The sequence below is a fragment of the Diabrotica undecimpunctata genome, chromosome 3 (assembly GCF_040954645.1).
Source record: "Diabrotica undecimpunctata isolate CICGRU chromosome 3, icDiaUnde3, whole genome shotgun sequence".
NCBI lineage: Eukaryota > Metazoa > Arthropoda > Insecta > Coleoptera > Chrysomelidae > Diabrotica > Diabrotica undecimpunctata.
Window position 1 is genome coordinate 161,667,288 of NC_092805.1, and position 22,707 is coordinate 161,689,994.

At 33.1% G+C, this 22,707-nt stretch overlaps 1 protein-coding gene across 8 annotated transcripts in view; it reads right to left on the bottom strand.

Annotated features, from left to right (window-relative positions):
• Positions 1-22,707, bottom strand: part of LOC140437719 (interference hedgehog-like) — a 234,167-nt gene that overhangs the window by 47,619 nt on the left and 163,841 nt on the right. For all 8 annotated transcript variants that reach the window (XM_072527393.1, XM_072527394.1, XM_072527396.1 and 5 more), the window contains one exon: positions 21,633-21,669. The gene's annotated coding sequence lies outside the window, so the exon portion shown is untranslated. The remainder of the gene's footprint in view (positions 1-21,632; positions 21,670-22,707) is intronic.

Sequence of the window (22,707 nt, forward strand, 5' to 3'; positions counted from 1 at the left end):
GGCAAATTAATAAGTGTTAAAAACTACTTATTTAGAACCTTTACGTGACTGACAATAAGTTAATGAAATCTTAAGAAAATATTTAAACAGACAGGACACTATTGGGAAATACAAATACATGTACAAACACATCAGTGGTGATATTAATACTATTTACATTTTTTAGAGATGAGTCGTTCCTTAACGAACGATTTGGTACCGAGCAGAACATACAGAAACAAGAACATGCTAAATTAAAATCAGAAAATAACGATATAACGGATATACTGCTTCCGATATCCGGAGAAGAAATTTGAAATAGAAAGACAGTTGGTAGACAATAGTAGGCATGAAAAGAAATAAAGGTTACTTGGAAAATAATATTCTAATATAATTCTTAAAAAAAAGAGAAAACCACATCAAAGACTATCTCTAAAATAATGTTAACAAATATTTCGATTTCGGAAAAATGTAACTAATTTCGACTTAAATTTGGTTAATGAAATTGAAATTTGAAAATCAACCATTTCATTTCGTGATACTGTTGATTTGGGTCGGAATCAGTACATAGAATGAATTGACATAAGAAACTCTGGTTTCTACCTACACGACACCTACACGAATAATAATTGATGACCTAGAACTGGAAGGTGTTGACACCTTCATATACTTAGGGTCGCTGCTAACCAAAGATAACAACGTCAGTGAAGAAATCAAAAGAAGAATAGTGCTCGCCAATAAGTGTTACTATGACTAACTGATTGTATACAAAACACTAATAAGACCAGTGCTAACATATGGTTCAGAAACTTGGACACTAACACAGAATGACCAAGAATTGCTCAAACGTTTTGAGCGAAAAATACTAAGACGAATATATGGAGGCATAAAAGAACAAGGTTTGTGGCGCAGGTGTTACAATTTTGAGTTGTATAGAAGATTTGGAGAACCTGACGTTGTAAAATTCATTAAGGAAGCACGCCTCAGATGGATAGGTCATGTAATCAGACGAGAGGAAGATGCCATAGTCAGAAAAGTTTTTGACCGAAGAGGGCCGATCGGACAACGAAGAAGAGGAAGATCGAGACTTAGGTACCAAGACAACCTAGAAAATGATTTGAAGTCTATCTGAATTAGAGCATGGAGAAGAGTTGCCAGAGACAGGGGCGAATGGAGGATTGTTCTGAAGAAGGCTTTGGCTCATAAAGAGTTGTAACGCCACTGATGATGATGAGAAACTCTGGTTTAACCGAGCCGATGTTAGAGAATGTCGCACTGAATGTGATTGGAAAGACAGTATCCATAAGAACTTTTAACAGGCATTGTACACAAATCTTGCAATTTTAATCTCCGATCAAACATGTATTTATGCATAATGCTGCTCTGGAGAAGATCTTTGTATTAATCGCAACTATTTTTGGAACATTTTCCTCGAATACAAAGTAATACAGGCGATAGATACGATGCCTTAAAAAACATTAGAAGTAACGTTTGTTAGTCATACATCGTTCAGAATATAGAAAAAAACATTGCAGCAATAGATAAGAATAGCATATAGGATATATAGCAGGATATACAGGATAGGATATAAAGCAAAAGTGTAGTTACTTCTCAGTTTGTAGTAGAAAAAGATATACAATATTTCAAATATCACTTTTATCCTTTGTATGAATAAAAATTCATAAATATAAATAACTTGTTCAAAGCATAACGTCTTATAAGATGTTTAATATTAAACCGAAAATAAATCTCCTTTAAGAAGTTTTCAGTAAACCCAGCTAGATATTCTACTTTCCTTCAGTTAACCGGGATTCTATTCTAGTTGGAACCGAACAAGAAATCAATGCGGCGGAACTGAATCAGTAAAATGCTGTAGCCCAGCTCTATATTTTTTATCAAGCTGATTTTAGCGCTTTCAAGCGTCTGTTTACCAAAATATTTTACTTTTATTTCTTTGTATTCCTCAATTTTAATAAAATTGCTGATTCAACAAATTTATCGGTAAAAAGTAAATACTGTCTGCGAGATTTGGACGAAAGAATATCACTAAGTTATAGTAGAACAGAAGATATTTTTTAAGATTTAATTAACTTTTGTCAATCACGTGAAGATTCTAAATAATTAATGACGAATTTAAAATTCTTCACATTCAAAATAAAGGCCTAAAGGCCTCTTTGTTAGAATCTATTGAAATCAACAAATTAAAAAACACAGATATAATTCTGAATGACCAACTTGAGACAAACAGTTCTCCCCTGCTCAGCCTATTTCATTAGAGACTAAAGTGTAAACGCATGCCAAAAATAGATCACTTGAGAAAGGCAATCAGCCGAAACAGCTGTAGTGATAAGAGTTTAAAATAAATTTTGTGGAAGTTTTGAAAACGAAGTTTTCAGTGTTTTATTGTTACATAAAATGAATTTCCATCTCTTCTTTTTAAAAACTTATAATGTATAACTTCATGGTAAGGCGATATTTTAAAATTTATACTGTAGCTAACACAAGGTTTCCTGTTTTAGCTTTTTGGCTTTAATTGAAATTTTTCTTGTCCCTTTTTTTGGTACGGCTTCCTGAACCACATGGTGCACTACACAAGGAACACACTGCAATACCATGGATGCTCGTATTATGAAGAACTCCACGTCTACTGAAACTACTTCAGCTTCCATGCACCCATTTAGCTTTTATTCAAACATCCAGCTAAATCCAACAACCACACTGAAATTACATTCAATTGCAACTTCAGCAACACCCAGAATTATATAAACAAATGCCATAAGTATATTTTTACATTTTATTTATTATACAGCTATTATACAGCTATAGACAACAAACGAAGAAATTAATATTCAGGATGAAGAGGTAAAGGAAGCAATAAGGAAATTAAATCATCAGAAAATCATCAGGAGAGGACAGAATACCGAACGATCCTAAAGTACGGAGGACCAGATCTGATCAAACAACTATTAAAACTAATCCAAAAAATAATAGAACAAAACAGAATTCCTCAACAATGGAGATCAAGCATTCTAATACCTTACTTCAAAAAGGGAGACAAATTGGACCCTGAAAATTACAGAGGAATTAATTTATTAAACACAACACTAAAATTAACAACCAAAGTGGTAAAAAATAAACTGAATGGAATTTTAACACTAGCAGAAGAACAACAATGTTTTAGGTCGGGAAGATCATGCACCGACGCTATATTTATAATGAGGTAAGTGCAAGACAAATCATTAGAATACAACAAACCGGCATATCTATGTTTCGTGGAACTTAAGAAGGCATTTGACCGGGTCAAATTAAAAGACGTTATCCACTTATTGAACGCAAGAGAGATACTTCTAGGAATAATCAAAACGATCAAAAATATCTACCAAAACAACACAATAAAATAGAAGAACTAACCAACCCTATTGAAGCTGGCAATGGCATAAGACAAGGAGATTCCCTGAGTCCTCTATTGTTCAACCTGATTATGGATGAAATAATAAAAAAAGTAAGGATACCGTAAGGATAGGTAACTAAAAAAGGATACCAAATGGTAGAAAAACAACTTGAAATAATCAGAGAAGATGATTTACAACGTATGCTGCACCAATTTAATATAACCGCCAGAAAATTTAACATGTTAATTTCCCCAAAAAAAGACAAAATGCATGGTTACAACAGCAAATTTACTAAGATGTAAATTAGAGCTGGAAGGTCAGATAATAGAAACAAACATGTAGAAATAAAAATATCGGGAAAAAACGAAAGGCAGAATTTACAAAACAGTCATCAGACCAATAATGACATACGCGGCAGAAACAAGACCTGATACAGATGACAAAAAGGATGTTAGAAATAGTGGAGATAAAAACACTTAGAAAAATTGATGGTAAGACACTATGTGCAGACCTAGAAGTACAGATATACGACGTAGATGCAAGGTGGAGAACATCAAGAACTGGGTAAGAAATAGAAGAATAGAATGGAACGATCATATAAGCCGAAAGACAACAAATAGAGTAGTACAGACGGCAAGAGACTGTTCCCCAATAGGAAGACGATCAGTAGGAAGACCACGAAAATGATGGAACGACAACTTACTAGAGGCACATCAAAAAAGAGACAGTCATGTCTATATAAAAAGAAGAAGAAGAAGAAGCTATAGACAAGATTTGCTTTTAAATTTCTTTCTGTATAATAAACATGATAAGTTATAATAATCTTTTATTTGTCCCTTCCAAACTCATTTTTCAGATTTGCATTTAAGATAAGATGTATCTACTTCTGAGAGACAGAGCTAGTCTAAGCCTTCTCTTCTTCTTAACATGCCATACACCAAAGTGCGTAGGCGACTATCTCATTACTAGAATTCTGTTCTTGGCGGCGTGACACAGCTCGCCTGTATTGTGTATTCCTGTCCATTCTTTAATATTCCTTAACCAGGATAATTGTTTGCGGCCGGCTCCTCTCCTACCTTCGATCTTCCCTTGTAGGATTAACTGTGGTATTTCATATTTTGCTCCTCTCAATATGTGCCCAAGGTAACCAATCTTGCGTTTTTTAATTAATTCAAAGAGTTCTCTTTCCACGCCGGCTCTCTTAAGGACGTCATCGTTTCGAACTCTATCCACCCAAGGTATGCGCATCATTCTTCTCAATGACCACATTTCAAATGCTTCAAGTTTGTTGATAGATGTTTTTTTCAAAGTCCACGTTTCCATGCCATAAAGCAAGATGGACCATATGTAGCACTTGACCATTCTGTAGCGTATTTCGAAATTTAGGTTTTGATTACATAGGAGCGGTTCACAAAAGCTTGTCTTGCCATTTGTATTCGGGTTTTTATCTCTTGTTGTGGATCCGATTGGTCATTGATTGTGGTGCCAAGGTATTTAAAAGTTTTCACGCGTTTTATGCGATCGTCACCTATGCATATTATCGGGTTTTCTGGAGGGTTTCTGCTAATGACCATATATTTCGTTTACAAAATGTTGATTTTGAGGCCATATTTTTTACCTATGCTATTCACCCTATCAAGTAATAACTGCTGATCTTCCAAATTATCAGTTATAATCACTGTGTCGTCCGCATAGCGTAGGTTGCTAATTGGTATGCCGTTCACCTTAATGCCTAATTCCGTGTCTTCTAATGCTTCCTCAAATATATTTTCAACATATAAATTAAAAAGCATCGGAGAGAGTATGCAGCCTTGGCGGACACCTTTCCGGATTTCAAATTCATCCGTATATTGGTCTTGATCAATCCTCACCTTTGCCATTTGGTTCCAGTATAGATTCTGAATAATTCTGATCTCCTTCTGGTCCATGTTGGCCCTATGTAGTAGTTCCATCATGATATCATGTTTAACATTATCAAATGCCTTCTCGTAGTCGATGAAGGTGAGGTAGACATCTTTTCGTTGATCTAAACAGTTTTGTATTAAGGTGTTCAAACATAAAATTGCCTCTCTTGTTCCTAGTCCTCCCTTAAAACCGAATTGTGTTGACCCGCTAAGTTCTTCTAGTATCTTGTACATTCTTGAGTGTTATATCCTAAGGAAGAGTTTCAGCAAGTGACTCATTAAACTGATTAAGCGGTGTTCATTGCATTTTGTGGCATTAGCTGTTTTTGGGATCATCACAAAGGATGACTGCAGCCATTCTCGCGGAATGTAACCAGTATCATAAATTCTATTGAACAGCTTTACCAAGATTTCGATATTCTCCTCGTCTAGTAGTTTTATTGCTTCTATATTAATTTCATCTGGACCTGTTGCTTTATGCATCTTTGTGGTTCTAACTGCATATTCTATTTCACTTCGCATTATTGATGGCCCTGATAAGTTTTCAAAAGGAAGTTTGCGCGTTGGTTGTGTTGGTCTTTCCTCATTAAAAAGTCTTTCTGCGTATTCTTTCCACGCCATTGCTATCTCCTCTTCTGACTCTATGTATTCGTTTCTGTCGTTGCGTATTCTTGTTCTGTGGTGGCTTTTGTGTATATTCGATATTTCTTTGATCTTCTTATGTAGTCCAAAACTATCTCCTTTTTCCTGCAATTATTCTATTTCGTTGCACCTTTCCACCATCCAACGTTCTTTTGCTTTCTTAATTTTCTGGCGAATTTCTTTGTGTATCTGTTTGTATTTGTCTTGATTACGTTGTTGTTTATGTTGCCTTCGCTTTTCCATTAGATCCATAATTTCGTCCGTCATCCATTCGTTATGCTTTCTCTTTCTGATCTGTGTTTTAACTTCCCTGTTTACTGCCAGAATCGTTCCTTTAATATCATTGACCATCTCTTCGATATCATCATTTTGTTCTATTATTCGCATTCTTTCATTAATTTGATTTGCATAACTCTTCTTCAGATTTTCGTCTCTCATCAGTTCTCTTGTATTTATAGGCGTGCTGGTGTTTGTATTTGTTCTCTTGTCTAAGCCTAACACAATTAATTAGCACCCAATGTTATAATGACTCCACGCTTATACATTAGTTGTTAGATTATTACAAACATAATCCGAAATCTTCACAGCCGCTATTTCACGTTTAACTGAATTAAAGAGAAAGAAAATGTTTACATTTGTTTATTTTTTCTTCTTTTATTTCACGAATTATTAAAATTATTACATACACCTGTAACATCAGGAATATAACTTACAGGTTTCATTATACAACTCTAATACCGTCATTCATTTATGCCAACCTTATTATCCTATACAAACATCTAACTAATAACTACAGAGATTATGTAAATCTAAAAAAAGTAGAATCAATATAAGAAATAAAAATATCGAGTAGTAGCAATAAAGTCTTAAATACATATATGTTGGAGTCTGGTGTACATTCTCAGACGACATAATTGTGTTGTAAGTCCAGTTCCAGTTGGGAATCTACGGTCTACACGAAAAAGAGCTGGTATATATATTCAGTGTAGCTACCAATAACCAATAATAAGGGTAGTGATAAATGGTACGGCTTTTTTTCTTTTCATCGGAATGCTTCACAATAACTCAATGAATTTATTATTTTTTTAATCGGTAATAATAGCCTTATTATTAGTTCGTGTTGACTCTAAATGATGCGTTACTGCACTTTTTATATTATTTATTACCGAGTATTGTTTATTACGAGGTAGGTTTGATAAGTAGACGTCCTAGTAAAATATAATTTCGCCAGTTTTAAGTTAAAAATGAATCGTTAGTTCGTCTTCTTCATTTTTATTAATAGTTGCTAGTTCAATCTTTAAGTTATCTCAAAAAACTTTTTCTGCTTGAGGTGCCGTTTGCATTCTAAATACTGATGGTATTGAACCATTCGCGTAGGATTTTTAATCAGAAATGTCTTCTTCCTATTGATTTCTCCCACCTATTTTCCTCGCATTTTAGGTAGTCTCTTCTCATTATGTATGATACTTATAGCAGTTTCTCCTTTTTAATAGTCAGTACAACATTCTTCTATTTTTTTATTCGTCATAACACCTCCGCATAAGTGAACGTGTCCTTGATTTTTAGTAATTGAAGTTGAAGTAATTGAGTTATCGTGGACCTGAAAACGGATTGAAATTTTAATGCCCGAAATCGGTAGTCTAAGTTTTAATAATAAGAAAACCAATTAAAAGTAAGTCTTTTCTTTATCTTTTTTTCCCTATTGAAAATGCACCATTTGCAATGAATTTATAATTTTTTGTTTTCCTTTGACGCTTCGATTTAAAATCCGGAAATCGTTTTTAAAAAATTCTGAAACAAAAATTTTGAAAATGATCTCTAACCTATAAATGTTTATGCTGAAATCTTTGGTAAACTTAGGTCTACACAGATTGTTTAAAATGGTTCTGAATCTATTTTCTTGTGGCATGTTTAACACAGATATATTTTAGATGGAATTAAAACACATAATTGTAATGAAAATTACAATATATACAATAATAAAAGAGGAAATAAATATAACAAAAGAAAAAGACAATTAAAGTGGCATAAAAAATAAAACATATGCAACAATAAAATCGTACCGATTGATAAATACTATAATAGCTAAGAAATATGCTAAAGCAATTAATAAAAAATATAAATAAGTGACTGGGACAAACAGAATGTGAAGAATGTATAGCAAACACTGAAAGATACAATACTGATTATAACAGAAAACAATTGTGGTGTGACTGTATGGTGGACGGAGGAAATTAGGCGTCAAATACAATTAAAAAGGATACATGGAGAAAATATTTAGGTAATGGAACAGATAAAAACTATAAACAATATACAAAGTTGAGGTAAACAGTAAAAAGGTAATATTCGAAGCAAAACACCGATCCTGAAAAGATTTTGGAGACAAATTAGAAGAAGACAGCAGGAGTAACCAAAAACTATTCTATAAAATAATAAAAAATCTAAGAGATAATAAAAACAAAAAAAGGAAAACGGATACATCTTGACAGTAGAAGAGACTATAATGTAGAGATAAAAAGAATATTTCCAAAAACTTTTACAGACGGAATCAAAAAATACTACAGATTCGCAGAAAGAAAAAAGCGATGATGATGAAAATGACATTACAGAAAACATTACATATATGAGGAATTAACAGATGCAATAAGAAAACTAAAAAATGGAAAACTCCTGGACATTATAAAATTAGAGCTGTCAATTGACAGGGTCGATAGCTACTCATGCCTTACCACCAACATAAACAGCCAATGGGATCACGCCATTAACATAAAACACCACGTAAGGATGGTAAGATCAGTATTTATAAAGATGAAATTTATATTTACAAACTATGATTTACCCCTCAGACTCAAGTTTGCTATTTCGTTGTACGGAGTAGAGGCATGGATGCTTTTGGATGCTTCTTTAAAAAAAACTTAAAGATAGTATTTTTCAGGGCAAAGTATATGGAAAAAGAGGACCAGGGAGTAGCAGAATTTCTCGGCTTAAGAACCTAACAAAATAGTTTTAGTCTACAAGCAACCTATTTTGAATAGCTTCAAGCAAAATAAGGATAGCCATGTTAATCGCCAACATTTGAAACCGTAAAATGGCGGTGCCATCTCTTCTGATGAAGATAAAAGAAAACAGTTTAATAATGATGGTTTTTGGGCTCTAGAATATAATGTCCTTGTTTATAGCGTTCTGCAACTTCCAGTTCTGTCTCCATTCACTCTGACATTGCCTTTTGGACTCAAGCAAGCCATGTTGTTTTCAAGCAGGTGACTGCCAATTCAAATACATGTCCGTACCAAATAAGCTATTTTTGCTGTATTTCTTCTATGATGTTGTTTGTTATATCCCTGATTTGTCTTATTCTTTTAATGAGTTTAGTCCACCTATCATTTTTCCCCTTTTATGATTCGTTCTTTGATTTCTGTTTCAGTGCATCCATTTTTTTCCATCTTTGCCCCTAAATAAATATATTCCGAACATTACAAAATTACCTTTCCATCTTCTAAGTTTATTTCATCGTTTCAACTCCTTCTGTGCACATGTATTTCGTTTTTGTTGAGTTAACATTTAGACTCCATCGCTCGTATTCTTATATTAATCGCTTTGTCATATCTTCCTGGTCCTCTGCGATGACTACTTGATCGTCCGAGAAATGAAGCGTTTATAAGGTTGTTTCGTCGTTTATTGGTGTACCCATTCCAGAACATGATCTCCGTTTTTTCAGTGCCTCATTCAGGTAGATTTTAAAGAGTGTTGGAGATATACTGCAGACTTGCCCTAGTTCCTTATTTAAACTAAAATTCTCGGGGAACTTGTTGTTAATGTTTAATTTTTGATCAAAGATCATTGTAGAATCGTTGTATTGCTTTCACAAGTGTAACATTGATAAATGAGCTTTTCAGTACTTGCCATATAATTCTACATAGGGGTATTGCATCATAGCTTTCGTTTCAAGTCCACAAACAATAGATGAGTTGATCTGTCCCTAGATTTTCTTTTTTCATTTAGTTGTGTTATAAAGTGTAGATGTGGTAGATGCAAGGTCCTCCAAGTCGAAATACTGCTTGCTGTTCCAGCTTAAGTGGTTCATATTCGTTTTCGACTAAGTGATGGTAACTAAGATGCTGCGGTAGTTATTGCAATCTGCCTTATACTCTTTTTTTATGGATCAGTGTAATCCACCTTTCTTTAAAGCTTTCAGGTATATTATCTCCGTTTAGGTATCTATCAAAAAGGTCTGTCAGCATATTAACAAGCGTTGGTGTTGTATTGTTCAAAAGTTCAGCAAAAATTCCTTTTTGGTCCATAGGTTCTTTTATTTTTCATGGTTTTTATAAGTTTGGCAATTGGATCGTCTCCGATGTTTATTTCTGGTCCATGGATTTGGTATCTTCTGGGTGTTTGTGGGAGATATTCAGGCCTGGACTCTTAGTTCTTTTGCATAGTGACTTTTAAACACATTGATGTTAATGATTTGTATGCTTGTTTTGCTTATGTCCTCCTTCCTTAGATTTTGTATGAATCTCCAAGCCTCCGAAGACTTGCTTGCATCTAGACATGATTTCACTTCCGCGCATTTTCTTTCCCATGTGTGGTTGTTACGTCGTACGTTATAAGATAGATATAACCATTCTTTTAAATTTTTTTTGTTGAATGCGGTATTGGATTTTGTCGTATTCTTCTTGGGAGGTTACCTATTTGTGATACGCTCGTTGCTTTGTCTGTTTCTGTTGTTCGAGTCCATCAGTCTATAATATGCCCTTATTTCGAGGTTCGCTCTTCTTTTTCCAAAGCTTCATACGCAGCTCGCTTTAGCGATTCTATAGCGATTACGTGGGTATAAAGCATAATTGTGTTGTGGTTTACATATACAATATCAAGTCTCTGGTCTAGTCTGTCCTGATATAATTATCGTTTGCTCTGCTTTGTAGGAAAACATGCAGAGATGTAGTATCGTTCTTTGTTTTAAATTCGTATACATCTATGCATATCTGATGATAGGAAACAAACTTGAAATGGCCATAGTATGGTGGTGTTTACCAGTTTAAATACAACGACTAAGAAATCGTGTTTTTACGGCATTTAATGTCTTAAATACATCTAAGCTACAGAGCTTTTCTAGAAGATTGTGCACGTGGTTTCCGTATTGAAAATCTAAACGCCAGAAAAAAATAAAAAATGTCATTTTTATTATATTTAATTATGGTTTAATCCCAACTAAAAAATAACGTTCGATTTGAATTTACGGATATTTAATTTCACAGGCAACTTCAGTTTTGAATACGAGTAGACATTTGTGTTCTGTTTAGACATCCACAACGGTGTCTACTATTAACTGATTAAATATTTAAATTAACTATTAAGTAGACTAAAAATTTTAACTGAAATTTAACAAAACCCAGTCAAAAATAGCAAGATAACAAGTAAACGTCTACATAAAAACATATTCTGGTGAGCTTTTAAATTACTTTATTAAATATAAATTAAGCTTTTAAATTTTTTTAGTATTTAAATAAGCTCAAGTGTGAAGATGAAACATTTGTAAATTCATCTTCCTCAGGCGCCCGTTGCTTCGATTTTAAGGAATAATAATGAGGGTATAAAAATGATCGCTAGCATATTGACCTTTAAACGCCAGGTTATTTCGCTTACTACTGAAAACGTATGCACCTCAAAAAAAAACCCGCATCGTTCTGTAATTAAGATGTATAACATAAAATTTAAACTGGCAACAAAAATTCTTCCCCCGAATTCGTCCAGCCGAAAAAAGCACAAGAACCTGGTCCGGTTAAATTAAGTTAAAAATGTCAAACGGCTCGGCAAAAAAACGACAAGCGGCAAAATGAAAAAGACTTTCTGAGAAGAACAGAGACCGGACTCTGTTGAATTGAAATGTTATTTAAACAAAGAAAAGAAAAAAGCGGCCATGTTTAGTCAGTGCACGACAAGACACGAGCGAATAGCCACTCCGGGTCGTAGGTTCTACATGTATTTGGTCATGTCGTAAGCAAAAATGTGGGAGAAAACCGCAGAGAATGTTACAGAGTGTATCCAATAAAGTATTTGAATAACAGCAACTTGAAAAAAGACATTGGTGAAGGCATTTTATGTTCATCGTGTTTTATGAGTAATGTATATGTACAAGATCATATTCAAATTAAACAAGGACTTAAACTTCTATAAACAGTTCTTCGCAGACAAGGGGTTACGTGGTTAGTACGAAAGAGATTGAACCTATAATTAAAGATTTAAAAACAGGGAAATCTTTCGGATTTGACGAACTGCATAACAATTTTTTTATTAATATGGGACCGGTTAGAGAGCGGCAAGGGACTGGTTACGTAAGCTCATTTTAAAAAACTCTCTATAGTATTAATCTCCAAAGGAGTTGAAAAAGGCAAAAATAGTCGCCATTTTAAAACGTGTTAACTCAAATAACAAATCAGAGAACTCAGACATCTTTACTGAGACATGACTAAACATTTGGGGACACTTATAGCCCGGTCAATGAACACAAAATTTTGCTAAAACCCAAAAAAAAATAAATCAAGGCTGAAAATTTGGGAATAGATAGTTGAAAATGTCTATTATTAAAAAAAAGTTTACAATCCTAAATACCTTCATTTTGCAAAAAAAAATTCAAAAAGGTTTGACTTCTCATATATTAAGCTGTATTTCGGAAACTAATTTAAAAAACTGGTACTGTAGACTAGCGAGAAGCTTTTTGAAAAAAATTGTTAAAAAATTTTTAGATATTTTTGTTTATAACCTTTTTATTTTCCATTTTACGATTAAAAGTAATAGGAATAAAGTTGTAGACAATTTTTTTCGCTACAAATAATATTGCATATAATTTTTTGTATTGCATTTCTTCTTTGTTGATATAGGCAAATTGCCCGTTTGGTTCTTATTCGGGTGAATAATTTCTTTCCATCTCTTACTTGGAGGGCCTGTGCCTATTTCAGTTAGAGACGTATCTAGGACTATTCTAACTATTATGTTGTTTACCATTCTGCTAATGTGGCAGTTTCATTTTCTTTTTCTTTCTTGTACCAATCCATTAATATTGTTTTTTATTATTATTTTTCTCATGGTATTGGTTCTTGTTCTGTCTAATAGTTTTTTCTGGTATTCTCTGTGTGTCTGTACAAATGCATTATTGTTTATTCTGTATAGGTTTCTAACGTCATGGTTTCTTGTTCTATCTTAAAGTGTATTTTTCCGGATATTCTTCTTCGTATTCCCATCCCATTTGTCTTTAAATATCTATGCTTGTGTCTGGTCTTGTTTCTGTTGTAAATGTCATGACAGGTCGGAGTACAGATTTGTGTATTTACGCTTTTTTGTCTAGTTTTAAGTGTTTCTTTCGCCATATTGTGTCATTAAGGCAACCTGCTGCTCCGCTTACCTGTGTCACTTATCCCCTTACTTTCACTTCAATATTATTGTTGCTCGATAAGTTTATTCCCAGATATTTAAATTATAATACTTGTTTTCAATCTTAAGTTTTCATCTTGTTGGTTCCTTTGACAATACTAAACTTTTTTTAATATGTGATAAAATTTTCATATTAAATCGTTTGGCTTTGGTCTTAAACTGGTGTAGTACTCCAATACGCTCTTTAGAGATAATCTTTGTTCTGTGTTATCAGAAACGCGTCATCAGCATTGCATATTATCTTTATCTCTTTGTTTCCCGTTTGGTAAGTTTTTTTTATTTTTACTTTCTTAATTACCTCGTTTATTATTATATTAAATATAAGAGATTAAATATTACAACTGGACTCCCCTGTCTGATTCCAGTTGTATTGTTTATAAATTTTGTTGTTTCTATTTGAACTTTAACTTCGGTTCTGTTTCTTACATGTCAGTTCTCTATTATTTTTATGATGTTCAGTGGTATTGTCTGTTGTACAGTATGTGCATCACATCCGATAATCTCACTCTATCACAGAACTTTTCTGAATCTAATTAACCTCTTAATTTCTATACACGGTCCCTCTTATTACCTTTTGCATCTGTTTTTGTTATCCGTAAAAATAGTGTTCAATTTCTTTTAACAACAGCTAAAAGAAATAATAAATTAGACTTACAATCTCATACTTAATTACTCACTTAAAAAACTCATTGTCTCCAAGTAAGAGATGTAGTTCTTTTAAAATCCTCCCCTTTTAAAATTTAATGTCTGTTTCGTCCCCCCGTTTTTTAAGTGTTTTCTGTGTGTTTTCTGTGTGTTTTCTGTGTGTCTTAAAGTGTCTCAATTTTAATTTTAACTTTATATATTGGACTTTACAACCATTTGCCATATATTGCAACATAACTTTATCAAAGAAATTTGATAATTACAAGCTGATATAATTGCACACGAACACAATTTGTACATCTATTCTTATTCATTGTCTCACAACTGTCACCTTCCAAAACAAAAATAAAAATCTCAATAAATAACACACATTTCATAAATATATCTCCAGAATAAATATAAATAACTTTAAAGAACTTAATGGTATAGAACATTACTTTCATCAAACAAACAATTACATTTATCTATCTCTACTTCATTGGATAAAATCTGTCTCCTCAAGAACTTCCCCGTTTACTGTTAAACAATTACAATAGTTGACTTGAGTTCTCCAATCAACAACACAAGATAGTTTGAACCATGTTCTTTCAACCATCAATTAATAGAGTACCGGCATCATTTATTTAACTTTGTATCGTGACCCATCGTGAACACATTCATGATCTTTTAACAACCTTTCCCATTTCTCTGTTTTCTTCGGCCTGATTAGCCTATGTGTCTTGTTACGAACTTCTTATATTTTCTTATATCTTATACTTATATTCGTCTCCTGCGTTCTTTCAGATCTACATTTCAGATAAGCATTCTTTTTTTCTTCAGATATATTTCTATAGTTTAGATAAGCATTATAGTGTACGTTTTCTTTTGTTTAAGTTTATGTTAATTTTTATTCCTCCAAGAGCCTTGTTTTTTGTGTTGTTTTAATTCTTTTCTTTACCTTATCTATTATATATGGCAATCAAACTTTTTTATATTTTTATACAACTTTCGAAGATTACAAATTCGCTGGCTGAATCTCACATGAACTACCTGTGAGCAAGCTTGTTTTACACCTAATCTCAGCTGTTGCGACCTTACAGAGCTATCTCTGTGACTTTCCCTATTGATTTTAATATATTTTTATTAACAATCTAAAAAAATACTATTTACATACAATTTTACAAGTATTTCTTGCACTACACCAGTCAAACGACAATTCTTTCTACCATATCGATTTTTTTTTCTTGTTTCCTCACCGAGTTTATTGCATTATGTTTTCCCGGCACTTTTTATGCCTACAATGAGACTTCATTTTGAAATCTCAAGAACATAATAGTGACCACAAAGGAATTATTATAATGCATTGAGTACCGTGGGATTAACAGGTAAACAATTTTAGCGAGATGATTAGTTGCTGACAGGTAGACAAAGTAGTTGGCGAGAATGTAAAAAAAATCGGTAATTGGAGTTTTTTAATTCGGTGATTCCTGGGGTGTGTGAAGTGGTCATTGTTCGATATGGGTTTTTTAAAATTATGTCTATTGTATTATGATACGTTAAGGTTGTTGCACCAACAGATGAGAAAAGATGCACAGGTATATACGACGATCAAAGAATTAAAAAAATTTAGTATTGCAAATGATATTGGTAAAAAGAAAGGTGCATGCCATATGAAGTATACACGTGCCTTTCACTTATCGGGAATAGGGACTTTAAATAATTCCCTTGTTGTAAAATAATTGTTTATGTAGACGTGAATCACCCAATATGAAGAATTATCTGATTTCCTGGGAGGAATACGAAAGGACGACCAAAGAAGACTTGGAAGGAGACGCTTAGGCAGGAATATCGGTAAAGGAGACTGACATTGTATAAAGGCAAAGACAATGATGATCGGTTATGATGAGGAAATATGTTCAAAAATTACCGGAATTGAAGTCACTTCACTCTATCACACATTTACCAAGTTGGTCCTTCCCAGTAGCACTATTAAAGTAAAAAATACTTGCTTAATCATCTCGACATCTATTGTTGGGAATTTCATTAGTGACATTTTCGAAGTGGCATACATAATCATATTATATGACTTACATCACGTAATTTTTGGACTTTCAGTAACGAATAACTTCAAAAATATTGACTTTTTAAAAAACTCTCAAGGACATTTTTGTCTTAAAATGCACTATTTTAGCGACTACCATGATTTATGAAGCGAAGCTTCCATACTGGCTAAAATAAATTGCTTATGTAGTATTAGGAACAGAGAACAACGACAAAAAACACCACGAACCAACATGGATGACAGAAAACGTAAAATAAATGATACAAGAAAAAAACAAAATATATAAGAATTGGCTAACAAATAAAACATCTAGAAATAGAGTAACATATCAAAGGAAAAACCGAGAAATATGCAATCAAATAAAAGAAGCATAAACAATTTCAGGGAACAAAAATGTGTCCAAGTTGAAAATTTAATTGGTGGTTCTCAGACTACGGAAGCATGGAGAACTATCACTAATCTAAAGAAAAACACCTATAACTCCTTAAACAACTTAATTCCTATAGAAAAGTGGGAAAATCACTATAAAAATTTACTCCAAGAGTCCAAATTGGAATATATGGGACAGGAATACAGTATGGAGAGACAGACAAATAGTAACATTAATACTACTAACAACGAGGTCCGTACTGCGTTAATTAAAATAAAAAACGGGCGATCTCCAGGTCCTGGCAATATAGCTGTAAAGTTACTTTAAGCAGGATGACCACTCCTAATAGAACGAATAACTTTTCTAATGAATCAATTCTGGCAACAAATTAAAGTACCATCTGAATGGAAAACCGCTCACCAAGCGGTGAGCCGCTTGGTGAGCGGTTTGAAGCTCACCTTCAAAAAGGGTAATCGAAAAGATCCTAACTGCTACAGAGGATTAAGTGTCCTACCTACTTTCGGGAGATTGTTTGGAAAGATAATAAATGAAAAAATACAAGATGATGTAGGACATCTAATTAGCGAAAATAGCGGTAGATACCGAAGTACATCTAGCCTTCATCGACCTAGAAAAGGCGTATGATACAGTTCCAAGACTTAAATTGTGGCAAGGTTTACAACAACTCGGCATTAGTCCATACCTTTTAGGAATAATCACAGAAGTATACAGGGATAACACTACTCACATAAAAATCGGAAATAAACTATCAAAGCTAATAAGGACTAAGACAGGGATGCAGTATGCCACCCTTACTGTTTCATTTATATATTCAGGCAGCCCTCGAAAATTGGAAAAACCACTGCCAGGGAATGGGAATCCCCATAGGAAATGACGTACTCTTCTCCCTGAACTTTGCGGATGACCAGGTCGTCCTAGCTAAAGATTCTTATGATCTAGAATTTAAGATAAAGTGTCTATACAGAGAATATGTAAAATGGGGGTTACAAGTCAGCCCCGAGTTGGGGTGGTAGCCACTCCCAGAGCAAAAGCACATTTTAACATAGGGTAGATTTTGATCCTTGAGCTATTTTTAACCACTATCAATATTTCAAGCAAATCTATGCACATAAAAAAATTCAAAGATTTTCTACTGTTTTTACCGTCATATCCTGGACTATTTTGGAACTTGTTAAGTAAGTTACTATAATATGTCACTGTCATTTATTTCCGACACTGTTATTCAGATATTTATTTATTTAATTTCAACCGTCCCCGTTTAAAACTTTCCTTTATACTTTTCTAATTTTTTTATATTTATTATTTATTTCTTCCGTAATCCCGCCTTTCCAGTTATGTGAGCTGCCAACTTTAAAATCCAGCATATTTTTTTGAAAACAGATGACTACGATATAACTTATTATATAAACCACTTTGAATTGAAATGAGTCGAAAAACTAAACTTGTTTTTGTGCCATGAAAAAGTCAACGTCCAACCCAGTTCTAGTTGGCAATCATCCCGTTTTCTAATTTGTGCCGGTAGAACGAACAATTAGCCACAGCTAATGATACATACGTTAATTAGCCGCATCCGCGGTTTCTATAATAAAAGATGATTACCTGGACGCCTTCAATTGCCATTTTAAAGTGGACGAACCGCGTTGAACGTTAAAAAAGGATTGAGAAGATTGACAGCCCATAAAGGTGGCCGTAGTGTAGTGTTGGTTGGAAGCGGTTTTACTAATACACTAAGAAAACATATTTCATTAGTAGTAGTGTTTTTGTTGTTGTTTTGAATTGTACTGGTGATTTTTAGATTTCTTTCTAGCGCTGTGATTGCTGAGATGGAGAAAATAGGAGTGAGATGTCTGTTTTTATTATTATTAAAGTTTTCTTCAATCAATCAATTATAAGTTATAATACACACATCAAAATAATATAGGAGATAACTATATTAATAGCTTTAACTCAATGTAAGCTGCAAATACGAAAATAAATTTATGTTATTAATCTTTTTTGTTGTTTTGTCGATTATTGCACCAACTTAAACGGTAATGCTGATAAGAATGGCTATAAAAAATTTAACAAAACTTCAATATGCGTTTTTGGCTATAAGATAAAATGTAATATTTAATTGTCTGATTGCCTTTTCCAAGACAATATTCAAGAGGACAGCGCGTCCCCCTGTCTTAGACCATAGGCTGCTTTGAAGTCGACGAAGAGATGGTGTGTATCAATGTTATATTCTAGTGACTTTCCTAGAATCTGCCTAGGTGCTTGAATTTGATGTGTAGTTGACTTTCCAGCAGTAAATCCAGATTGATGTTGACTAACAATATCCTTTGTACAATGTTTAAGTCTTTCAAACAATGCATTGCCGAAGATTTTATACGCAGATGCGAACAAAGTAATGCCTCTATAGTTCCTACACTCCAGTTGATCACCCTTTTTATGCAACTGACATATTATTCCCTTTAGCCACTCTTCTGATACCAATTCATTCAGCCATATAAGTACTATTAGTTTATGAATTGCTGCAAAAAGTTGATCACCACCTTTTTTTATACATTTCCGAACAGATTTCATCGATTCCTGGGGCTTTATTGTCTTTGAGTTTTAGTATAGCATTTGACACTTCTCTTGTTGGATCTTCACTGTGTAGTTGACGTTGTAGATTTTGTTGATTGTCTATGTTGTAACCTCCTTCAATATCGTTTATATTCAGATGTTCGCTGAAATGTTGTGACCGTGTGTTAAGAACTGAGTTTTTATCATGTAGAATTTCACCGTTAGTGTCTTTACAAATTTTTAATCGTGGTTTAAATACTCGACGGCTATTGTTTAAGAATTTGTATTATTTCCTCGTTTCATTTTTATTGAATAAACTTTGTATCTCATTAAAAGTGTTCGTATTCCCTCTTCTTACGCCGATGGATACGTTTTTCCTGTCTTGTAAGACGTCTATACTCTTCTTTTTTCTCTGTGTACAACCTGCGTCGATGATTTTTGATATGCTGCGTTCTTTCTAGTTGTGGCCATTTCGCACTCATGATCAAACCGATGATTTCTTTTTTCTGACTTGGTTTTGCCCAATATTTCAACCGATTTCTGTAATACAATATGTCGTATATTTGCCCATAGTTGGTTAATGTCTTTTTTTCTAAGTTTTCTGTCCTTATTTGATCTTCTATTTGCTGTCTCTATACATTTGCAATGTCGGGATCTTTTAGTTTATTAATTTCGATTTTTTCTCTCCTTTTCCCGATCTCCTTTTTTAAGTTATATATATTCTCTCTTCATGGATCGTGCTTTAACTAAATAGTGATCACTATCACAGTGTTTGCTCCTCTAAAATGTCTCCTCTATTCTTGTATTTATATAGAATAAAAATTAAACGATTGTTTAAAGATTGTATTTGCATGTGTTTAGCACCATCTTCAAGCCATTTTAGCGCAAACCTTTTTAAAAAGGAAGAGCTTGAAAAAAATTAATGTATACCACTTTGTAGTTTATTTTAAGTGCTGTCAAAATTTCAAAATCCATGCATATAAAAAGAATTCTGAACAGAAAACCGTCATATCCTGGAATATTTATATATTGCTAAATTGTCAATAAGAGTCTGCAAGGTCCCTCGCCTGTACAGCGATTTTACATTCCACGTGAATAACCCTAAATCGTTGTCCTTTTTTGTGCTACGTCGTCGTCCAGAAACTTCTTGTTCATAGTTTCATATAGTGTGCATCTTACTACGCTGTCATATGCGGATTTAAAATCTAAAAAGTAGTGGAAATCAATATTGAATTAGTTGGCTTTTTCTAATACTTGTCGTATTGTAGGCCTATTGGATGTAAAATCACTTTGGTATTTACCACGCTGGTGAAGAATTGACAATAAAGTCTATGTACTTGTCATGTAATTTACTTCAAGTACACCTTTTATTTTTTAAACATTAGAATTCCAGTAAACGTTTTACGATATATCAAACTCGTCTTTTAACAATGTTACAGGTATTATTTACATAAAAAATTACAATAAAACTCAACTTTTATCATTAAGCTACTAATTCATACGAGAATTGACCATTATATGCCTTATAAAATCGCCAATTAAACTTATTTATGTTCGTTAACTTTTCTTTATATTAGACACCAAAAGCGCCACTGGTACTAAAATAACCTGTTTATGGCATGCCATTGGCGGAATTCTCGCAACGGGTGATAAGCAAACATGCCATTTTAACTATAAATGTTTACAAATATTTAATAAGATGTTTAAGCGCACTATTATACACTTGTACTGTCTGAAATGTATCCTCTGATGTAAAATGACCTTTTTATTACATTTTAGCACTAACTTTACAAAGACCTTCTTCTTTCTTTAAACATATAAGAAATTTTGCTTCTTCATTGGTGAGTTTTTGCGGATTGTTGCCTCTCTGGAAGATTCTCACTCCATCTCTTGCGCCGTCGGCTATCTCTTCACTTACAGATCCGCTTTTAAATGTCCTTACGTCTTCCCAATTCTCTTGTTCGAAATTCTCTAAATTGTTCCTTCTACTTCTTCTGTTCCTTTTTCTGATATTTTTCTCCTTCAAATTCTTTTAAATCGCTGCAACCCAGCTATTTCTATTTATATTAATATTTATAACCCACAAGATAAAATATTTCATTAAATGTCTAACTCTTGATATTTTTGAGGAATTTTATGTTGTTTTGACTTGTGTAAACAAAAATGAAATACTTTTTTTATATTATTTGCTGTTTTTTTATTTATTGTATCATATATTAGCAATGAAGCTTTTATTTAGCGACAAGTCTTAGTATATTTCAGACACATTATATATCAAAATTTTGCTATTTGTTTTAATAATTAATATAAAAAATGTAGATAAACAAAAAGACAGTTACAGTATATAAACAAATTTTATGTCTTTACGTCATTGTAAATTTAATGACACGGCACCAATTATTATGTCAAAAAAATAATTGCCTAGCTTTTATAAACTATTGCATTCACGAAAGAAAAGAATACCGTAAATTTCGTGGTACGGCAATGGCATAAATGGGTTAATTAAAGAAAACGATGCAAATTAACATGGACCTGAAGAATTTCAGGTCTTCTGATCGATACCAGATAACAATGGAATTTTTACGAAAAGCACGTTCAGATCGTTGATGAATATCATATTAACAAAATCCTGCTTTAAAACATTCGTTTAAAAAACTTACCCGATTTGATCACGTTGCAAGTTTGTGGCGGATTTTTCTGAAAAAATAAAGAAAAATATTATTAGCAATATCGCTTTTTGAATATAATAATGATAATGTTTATTTGGCTCTTATTATACAATATCACGGAAATAAAAATCAGTGAATATAAATTCCAGAGAGTCGATTACTTTAAATACTTTGGGATGTTAGTGGACGGTAATTATGGAAGGAATGCAGAAATAAACAAAATAATTAAAGCGGGGAACGGTGTATTGGAAATATCATCGACTACTTACAACACAAAAACCTGAGCAAAAAAACAAAGAAAAAATCGGAAAGACGGTAAAAAATTTAATTTTGATTGCAGGACATCTGCAAGCCGCTTTTATACGTATTTCAACCTCTTTAGGTCTCATCAGAACGACATATGCAGTTGCTCTGATTCGAAACAAAATCTCTCCCGTCATAGGACAATAATTATAAAAATAATTATTAACAGACGTTACAACGAATAACAACATTAGAAATCCTAAGATTTCCTACTTGGCGAAACTATTTTCAAATTTTTACCACTGTGCTTTCTAAAACTTGAAAAGAAGACAGATTGATGAATTAGTCGGCAAGGGAATCTATAATTTGCATTCCACATACCGTTCATCACGGTAAAAATTCTTAGTGAATTTTAGTTTCTGGTACTCGAAACAGAATAAAGAACTAAGACGGTATAAGATTTAATTTTTATTGCAGAGCATCTGCAAGCCGCTTAAATTATTGCAGGATAAAAGAAAAAATATATATAACGCAGCTATTAGAGCCGTGGTCTCTTATAGAGCGTAAATAATGTGTCTTATGAAAAAAAAAATGATGAAAGATGACCCTGAGAGATTTGGATCTATCTCAAAGATAAGATAATCGAGGCTGCAAAAGGCTGTGAAGCAGAGGTGTCCACGGGCCGTAAAGCCGTAAAAATAACATAAAACTAGATACGAAACAAACAATGAATACAGAGCGTTATCGAAAGAAATCAGAAAACAGTGCCGTAAAGACAAAGCTGATTACATCCCTCAAATATGCAGAGAGAGAGAGAGAGAAA